This window comes from Apodemus sylvaticus, chromosome 18 (assembly GCF_947179515.1).
Source record: "Apodemus sylvaticus chromosome 18, mApoSyl1.1, whole genome shotgun sequence".
Lineage (NCBI taxonomy): Eukaryota > Metazoa > Chordata > Mammalia > Rodentia > Muridae > Apodemus > Apodemus sylvaticus.
In genome coordinates, this window is record NC_067489.1 from 37,141,628 (window position 1) to 37,150,881 (window position 9,254).

General features: G+C 40.1%; 1 long non-coding RNA gene across 1 annotated transcript; it reads left to right on the forward strand.

Annotated features, from left to right (window-relative positions):
* Nucleotides 1-737: 737 nt before the first annotated feature.
* LOC127668620 (uncharacterized) lies at nt 738-8,938 on the forward strand. Its single transcript, XR_007974130.1, has 3 exons — nt 738-809; nt 8,421-8,479; nt 8,804-8,938. It is a non-coding gene; the product is annotated as an uncharacterized LOC127668620 (long non-coding RNA).
* Nucleotides 8,939-9,254: the final 316 nt, after the last annotated feature.

Below are 9,254 nucleotides of genomic sequence, written 5' to 3' on the forward strand. Positions count from 1 at the left end.
AAGTGGGAGAGACATGGAGTGGGAACAAGAGGACAGAGCAAGAGGAGCAGAGTTAGGAGGGGGCAAACAACCCCTTTTATGTGAGTCAGGTATACCTGGCTGTTGGTGACTGGGGGAGGAGCCTAGACTAAAAGCCAAGATATCTTACCACTGAAACCCTCATTTGGCTATACAAGAGATGCCAAGGTGAGACTCTGTCTCCCCCATTACTAGCAGTCCTTATTAGGATCACCTCCTTAGAGTTCAGGAAGGTTCTACTGCACTGTTAGCCATTCTAACAGGTGTAAGATGGAATCTCAAAGTAATTTTGATTTGCATTCCCCTACTGTCTGAGGATGTTGAACATTTCTTTAAGTGTTTCTCAGCCACTTGAGACTCCTATATTGAGAATTTTCTGTATAGAACTGTAGACCATTTTTAAATTGGATATTAGTCCTCTATCAGATGTAGAGTTTGTGAAAATCTTTCCCCATTTTCTAGCGTCAATTTTGTCCAATTGACAGCATCCTTTGCCTTACAGAATCTTTTCAGCTTCATAGGGTCCCATTATTAATTATAGATCTTGTTGCCTGTGCTATCAGTTTTCTGTTCAGAAAGTTGTCTACTGAGATAGTTTCCACTTTATCTTCTATCAGGTTCAGTGTATCTGGGTTTAAGTTGATGTCTTTTGATCTACTTTGACTTGAGTTTGGAATAAATATGGATATTTTTAGCATTTTTTTTCTACAAGCAGAACTCCAGTTTGACCAGTACCATTTGTTGGAGATGCTCTCCCCCATTGATACTTCAAACTTCTTTATGAAAATCAGGTATTTATATGTGTGTGATTCTTTGGATTCCCGTTATGTCTCTTGTCATGCTCTCCTGTTTGTTTCTGATATTATTAATTTGGATAATCTTTCTCTGCCTTTATCTAGTTTGAATAAGGGCTTGGCTATCTGTTGATTTTCTCAAAGATCCAACTCTTTGTTTCATTGATTCCTTGAATTCGTCTCTTTAGTTCTATTTTATAGATTTCAGCCCTCAGTTCGATTATTTCTTACCACCTACTCCTTTTTTGGTGTGTGATTACTTCCTTTTGTTTAGAGCTTTCTAGTATGTTATTAAATTGCTAATATCCGTTTAGTTCTTGTTCATTTGTTTTTCACATACATGCTCAGTGTTATATTCTTTTCATTTCGTTCATGTGAGATTATTTATGTTTTCAGGTGTATAGTTAACCTCCTTAGGTTGAAGTTTCCCTTTTATCACCATCTGTATATGTAGCTGATACTATTTTAATTTGGATTTATCATGCAATATCTCATTTCTCCATCTATGAAAATTGTTCTGAGTATAGTACCTGAGCTGATATCTGTGGTGTCTCAGAATCCTTATCACATCTAGGTTTTTCTGACTTTTAGAGTCTTCACTGAGAATTTAGATGCAAATTTAATAGGTCTTCCTGCATATGTTACTTGGTCTTTTTCCCCTGCAGGTTTTTATATTCTTTCTTTTTCCCCCCATAAATAAACTTTGATTATTAAATGCCGAGGGAACTCTTTTTCTGGTGCAATCTATTTGATGTTCCATATGCTTCTTGTACCTTTATAGACAGTTCAGTATTTAGGTTAGAAATTTTTCTTCTATGATTTTGTTGGAAAAAATTCTCGTTCTCTGAGCTGGGTTTCTTCTCCTTTCTCTATACCTATTCTTATAATTGGTCTTGTCACATTGTTGCATATTTCCTAGATGTTTGTTTCACGAACTTTTTAGATTTCATGTTCTATTTAACTGATGTATCCATTTCTTCTATGATATCTTCAATGCCCGAGTTTCTCTCTTTTGTCTCTTGCATACTGTTAGTGAAGTTTGCCTCCTCTAGTTCAAATTCCTACATTTTTCATTTCTATAATTCCATTTTTTTGGTTTGTTTGTTTTTTTTGTTTTAATTGATTCTATTTCCAATTTCAGGTCTTGAACAGTTTTATTTCATTACAATGCTTTTATGTGTTTTCCTGTCTTTCTTTAAGGGATGCATTCATTTCCTCTTTAAAAACCTCTATCATATTCATGAAAGCTCTTTTAGGTCATTTATTTACGCTTCAACTGTGTTGGAATTACTCCAAGCCTGCTGTGGTGGCATAACTGTGATCTAGTGAAGACATATTGCCATTGTTGTTGATTGTGTGTTTATTCTGGCATGTTAGCATCTGGGGTTGGAATGATTAACGGTCTAGGTGCTGACTTCTGGATTTGTCTTTGATGGATGCGTGTTTTGTTCCTTGGTTTCCTCTCTAGATTTTTGGAAATGTGATGGCTGTGTGTTGGTTGTTTTCCTGGCTTATTCAGCTTGTGTGTTCATAGGAAATTCCTACTGGTATTGGAGGCTGACTAACTGAAATGAATTTGAAAACAGGGGGGTGGAGGAGAAGAATTTTGTGGTCCCTTGGGGATAAAGTCAGAGAGGTAAGGGAGACCACATACGTTTCCAGATACAGAGCTGGGAATGGAGGGGTTGGACTTCAGGACCAGAAGGAGATGCATTGGTCTGCCTTTAGTCTACTTGTTGACCTGGGACAAGTGGCCTTTGGGTTAGCAGGGATAGGGGGTGGGGTTGGGGACAAAGCAACAAGTTGGGGAAGGGAGATAAGGCAGGGGATCCACAGAGGATGTGGACAGAGGTTAGAAAAGGCTGCATCTGGTGTGTGTGTGTGTGTGTGTGTGTGTGTGTGTGTGTGTGTGTTGCAGCAGTAGGGAGGAGACTAGGGGTTGGTTCTGGAGGAACAAAGAGCTAGAAGGTCTGCAGGTAGCCTACCTAGATTTCTGGCAGGCATGACCTGTGGTTGAGCCGAGGGTGCATGCCGGAGCAGGGAGCTGGCTAATGCATTAAGTAGGAGCTGGGAGGTTAGGAGAGGATGGTCTGTGGGATACACGGGAGATGTGTACAAAGGTGAGAGAAGGCTGCATCTGGTGACAAGTTGCAGCACTAGGGCAAGACTGAGGGATTTGTTCTGGAAGAAGAGAGAGCAAAGAGGTCTGCTGTAATAGTCTTCTTTAGATGACACTATTGTTGAGATTTCTGATCATTTAATCAAAATAATTCTTCCTTCCCTTATGTGTTTTTGCTTTTAAGTTTCATTGGCTTTCTTTTTTTTTTTTAACCATTGTCCTAAAAGAACTTTTCATTTTAATTCAATTGTTTAGGTTTACATTTCTTCTGTGCTAAAATTCTCTCCCTAAATGCAGAGCCACTGAATGGTTAGCTAGAGCCTAAAGCCTAAAGCAAGCTGATTATTCTTCACAGAACTGTTGAACAAATGAGTGTGTGGCTGGATAGTATAGTGCTTTCCTCAGCAGGATCTAAATAAACTACACACATTTCAACTTGAGCTGTGGTATGATTACAGGATGGCAACACAGAAAATATGACAAATATTATATTTGATTGCTAAAGCCCTACACAGAGCCACAAACTGTGAGAAATTATAAGATGGATGCAGTACACGTTGTTTTCACTCCTTCTTTCATATACACATGAGAACAAGGATGCTCATTACAGGCCTACTGAGATGCTGGCTAGACATTTGTTAGACAAAAAGCTTTGACAAACACACTTCAGACTTTGTAAAGTACATTATATAATGAAGAAGCTGAAATATGAGATTTAATAGATTAATATAAAATTACAACTCTTATAAGCGTGTCTCAAAGGAACTAGAGTGATGACTAGGGTTCAGAGCATCAAATGCTCCTGCAAAGGACATGAGTTTGGTCCCTTTCGTCCACACAGTGACTTACCAACAGAGCAAAATCCAGTTCCACAGGCTGGACTTAAACTTTTCTATTCGTGGACACTAGGCATGTACATAATAGTGCACACACATATGTTCAGGCACACACACATGGACATGATATAAAAATTATCTTGAAAAAATATGACAATGAGGATCTATGTGAAATGAAGATTATGTGCTATAATGAACTGATCGCTCTGTGAATTATATTCATTATGATTCATGACACTTAGCAGATTTCTAAAGAATTTTTTCTATTTTATAAAGTAGTAGATGAACACAAATTAGTATTTTTATGTGCTTAAAGTGTCTATGTATGTTGTGTGTGTGTGTGTATGTGGTGTGCATGTGTGTATGCATGTGGATAAGTGTGTATATGTGTATGTATTTCTGTATATATGTGAAGAGTCCAAAGGAAGGTGGGTGATGTTGTCCTTTTGTCAACTTGACATAAATTAGCATCACCTGGGAAGAGGGAATATTGTTGGGGTTTTGTCTAAGCTCCACCCCACACTTACCTGGCAATAGCCAGGTATGCCCCGCCCCAGAGAACTGGCCCACTATAAGAGGGGCTACTTGCTCCTCCTCTCTCTCTTTGCTCTCCACTCTCCCACACTCTCTCACCTCTCTGCCCCTGGGGCTCTTCCCCCCTCCACGTGGTCATGGCCAGCCTCCACTCTCTCTATTCTCTCTCTCTCTCTCTCTCTCTCTCTCTCTCTCTCTCTCTCTCTCTCTCTACCTCTCTCTACCACTAACTCCCAACAAACTCTATTCTATACCATGTCTGTGTGTGTGTGTGTGTCCCTCAGGGGCAGAGGTGCCCAGGCAAGGGCCCGCCTGGACACCTTCCCCCACGCCGCCTAGCCACACTCACCTAACCCCCTATACTCCCCCCTTTAAGCCCCTTCATCCTGCTGCTGAAAGTCCTTCAAATATCAACTGAGGAATTGCTTCTAATAGATAGGCCTGTTGGTTCATCTGTAGGCATTATTTATTATTATTATTATTATTATTATTATTATTATTATTGAATGGTATGAAACTTCCTACTGTGGAAGTTGCCAACCCTAAGCCAGTGGTCATGGGTTGCATAAGAAAGCAAATAAAATAAGTCATGGAGAATAAGCTCATAATGTACATTATTCCAGTTTTCTGCCTTGATTTCCTGTCTTGATTTCCCCCATGAAAGACGATGACTGAGATTTGTAAGGCAAATAAATCCTCCCCTGACCCACATTGGGTTTGGTTGGTATTTATTCCCAGCTACAGAAAGGACACCAGAACAGATGACCCCATCTCCCACACAGTCCCTTCTCCACTGAGAGAGGGTCAAAGTCTTTATTCTATGTAAAGCAGGGGTTTTGTTTGTTTGTTTGGTTTGGTTTCCTTTTTAATAGTTTTGTTACTGGGAGCTGCTGCAAACTTCAACCCAGTGATAGGAACACAGGCATGCCTGGGAAAATTATCATCTTTGAATGTAGGTGTTGGAATCTGAAATCCAGCCATCAGTCTTGGTCAGAAAATGGCTGAACTGTCTCTCCATCTAAAGGTGATTTTAAAAAAATCATAGAGACCCCAATGGAGGAGTTAGTGGAAGAACTGAAGGAGTTGAAAGGGTTTGTAACCCCATAGGAAGAACAACAATATCAACCAACCAGACCCCTCCAGAGCTCACAAGGACTAAACCACCGACTAAAGAGTATCCATGGAGGGACCCATGGCTCCAGCTGCATATGTAGCAGAAGATTGCCTTATATGGCATCATTGAGAGGGGAGGCCTTTGGTCATGTGACGGCTTGATGCCCTAGTGTAGGGGAATGCTAGGGTATTGAGGCTTGAGTGGGTGGGTAGTTGGGGAACATCCCCCAATCCCCCAATCATAGAAGAAGGGAGGGGTGATATAGGGGTTTTGTAGAGGGAAAACTGGGAAGCGTAATACCATTTGAAATATAAATAAATAAATAACCAATAAAAATAAATAAAAATTTTGTTTTGTTTTTTGGGGTTTTGTTTGTTTGTTTTTTATTCTTTGAACATTTCAAGCTTGAACATATCCATGTTTCACTCTCCCATTCTCCTCAGGTATCTCTCACCATATCTCCTTCACAACTCCATCTTTTTCTCCTCTCCTCTCCTCTCCTCTCCTCTCCTCTCCTCTCCTCTCCTCTCCTCTCCTCTCCTCTCCTCTCCTCTCCTCTCTCTTCCTCTCCTCCCCTCCCCTCCCCTCCCCTCCCCTCTCCTCCCCTCCCCTCCCCTGCCCTCCCCTGCCCTCCCCTCCCCTGCCCTCCCCTCCTCTCCTCTCCTCTCCTTACCAAATTTAGAGTCTATAATCAAATTAGTGCTGTTGAAATGCACAATGGTTTGGCGCCCTCCACTGGAGTCTGTGTAACCTACCAGAGGACACATTTTAGCCAAAGGCAAATAATTGCCTCCCACACATAGGCCATCAACTAAGAATAGTTTCTCAGCCAAGAATGGTGTCCCCATACCATCTGTGCTAAAACTGTTGACTGGCTTCCTTTTGTGCAGATCTTGTATCATTAACCACTCTTCTGTGAGTTTATAAAAGCAACAGCCAGACCATATCTAGAGAACAGCATTTCACAGAACTTAGGCTTCCCTAGCAGCCCTTACATTTTTTTTGTCACCCTTTTCTGTGTTCTCTGAATCTCTGAGCATTTAAGAAAGGCTAACATTTTTATGATGAGTGCATATAAGGTCCCGCATTAGCAAACATACACATGGCTATTACTCAGGTTCAGAAATAGAATTGATCATTACCTTTGAGGCTTTTCACGTGCGCCTTCTTGTCCCATTAACCTCTCTTTTGTCTTCATGGAGCCAAGCCTTGACTGTAACTTAATTGTTTTAGCAGTAATTGAACAATAGTTATTTTTTAACCTTAATTTTTACAGTATTCATTTCATCTAGATTATTTATAACATATAAATAAAAGCTATTTTGTGAATTCTGATAATTTTTTATTTTCCATTAAAATTTTCTTTCTATAACCATCTACAATTACTACCTCTAACTGCAATTCATTCTCCCTTTCCATTTTCCTCCCATGTCTCTCCCCTGCTTCTTTTCAGATCATGACTCATGGATCATGACTCATAGCCTGACCTCAAAGTCCTGCTCTTCCTATGTGCAGCTCTCAAGTTGAGGTTAAAAGTATTGCTACCACATCGACCTCACTTCCCTCCATCTGTTATTATAATTATTATTCATTCTCAAAATTTACCTGGCCAGTTACTCATACTTTTCTTAACACGCATTTTAATTATTTCATATCATTATTCACAAGTACTGAAAATGTTATTTTTTCTCTTATGAAATGTGCAACCATTTCTTCAGAGGGCATAAAAACTAATAATATCTTCACAGTTTGAAAATGGTGCAAATTTACTTTACTAAAACTTTACTATATTTTTTGTGATATATGCAGTTTTTATTTGACATATGTGTAAAAATATGATGTAAATAATTTTAAGGGAAAACAACTTCTTTATTAAAAATATTACATAGTTTTAATTTTCATATGCCAGATTGTTACTTATCCTAAGTCACTATAGACCATGTGATTTTGCACTTCAAGGCTTGTTGATATAATAGTATTTGTGTGTATTCATATGGACTATGTTGCATAAGATTATTTTTATAAATGTATGTATTGTAGGTTGAGCATATTCCCTTCTGCACCCCATATCTCTTTTCTCCACTATCATTATCCCAGTTATTTTATGTAGCTATAGAAAGTCTAGAAACCATAAAGATTCTGGCTTAATTTGTTTGGTGATTTGCATAATGATATGATTATCTTCACTTTTATTCTTTATGTGTAAAGTGTATATTGTATATATATAATCACATTTTTCATTAACTGGGTTCCACTACAATTTTATATACACCTATAATTCATTCTGGTTACACTTCCCCACATGTCTCCTATCTCCCTCCTCTCTATACCTAACTCTCCTCGCTACTTCTCACTTTGTTATACTCATAAATCTCAGTTTTGATGTGTGACTCATTTATTTTAACCAAGGATATATATATGCAAGTATTTGATTTGATCTTGTCCATGGAAGCCTGGAGAATCACCAGTAGGTACACAACTAAAGGCTATGACTCCTCCTCTCCATGAGCCTATCTTCATAATAAGCATCCCTGCAGTGACAGAGGCCTCTGAGCCCCTCCTCAATTATTGCCTGTCTGTTGATAGGTCCCGGTGAATCATCCTTACACTGGAAGTTGGTAATTGCAAAGTCTTTACTTTTATGGCATTTCATAGGCTTGCCTTTCTCTCTCTCTCTCTCTCTCTCTCTCTCTCTCTCTCTCTCTCTCTCTTACACACACACACACACACACTACGATGTTTCATTCGATGCTCTAAACAACATTATAATATTTCCTTCAAGGGCCTGTAACTTGTTGCACTAAATTTTGAGAGGGTTTAAAGTAGCAGGAATGGGTTTCCTCCTATGCAATAAGCTTCAAATAAAGAGCTTGGTTAGTACTGTAATAGTCATGCCGCTATTGCACAAATGAACACAATATTGCAGTTCACTGTAGAACATGGGTGTTACAGTTCAGAGTTAAGAGATATATAAAACCATTGCTAATTTTTCTCTTTACCCTTAGGAGACTGTACATCAATGTCTAGCACTGTGGAAAGTAGCAATCAAGGAAGATGTTTCCAGGTAGTTTCCAGTTTTATTTCTTTAAATAATGCAAGCAAGGTATTGTTTGGGGAAATACTAAAGAAGTAGAACCAGCATATCCCACACTTGTGCCTCTGCCCCTGTGGCCTGGCCCATCGATCCTGTACTAGTGGGCAATGGCTGATTTGTTTTTATCTCTTGGAGATTCTGACTCTGAACTCCACTGTGCCTTTCCCCTACCCCCCCCCACAACCCCACCCCCACCCCGTCGCCCTTGAGCAGGAAATTCAGACCTTGTTTTGCCACAGTCGCCCTAGGGTGCATGGAGCCTTCTGACCTAGGTGATGTCTATTTTTCTCCAAGGATCTGAAGTTTCCTGAGATGAGCCAGCCTCCCACTGAGCAGCCGAACCAGTTTTTTCAGACAAGTTCCCGCTTTGTGGGGGAAGGGTTTTCCCCCACCTTTAAATTCGAAGCTACCCATTAAATATCAAGTCTTGATCAGAAAACTTGTCTTGGCTTCATTGTTTCTCCACCTGACTGTTCTCCTTTCAGCTTCAGCTGCCCTTCCAGGTGAATCTGGTTCTCCAAAGCTGCAAGACAGCTACACTCCTACAATCTGGTTCTCCAAAGCTGCAAGACAGCTACACTCCTACCATCTCTCCACCCAGCTCACTAGGATCCCACTGGGGAGTCACTACCACCACACCAACCCACTGCTTCAACCCCACAGCCTTTGTGGAGCACCTCAGGCAAGCCCACGCTTGGCCACCTACACCTTTCTCCCTTGAACCCAGACAAGCTGTCACGTGAAG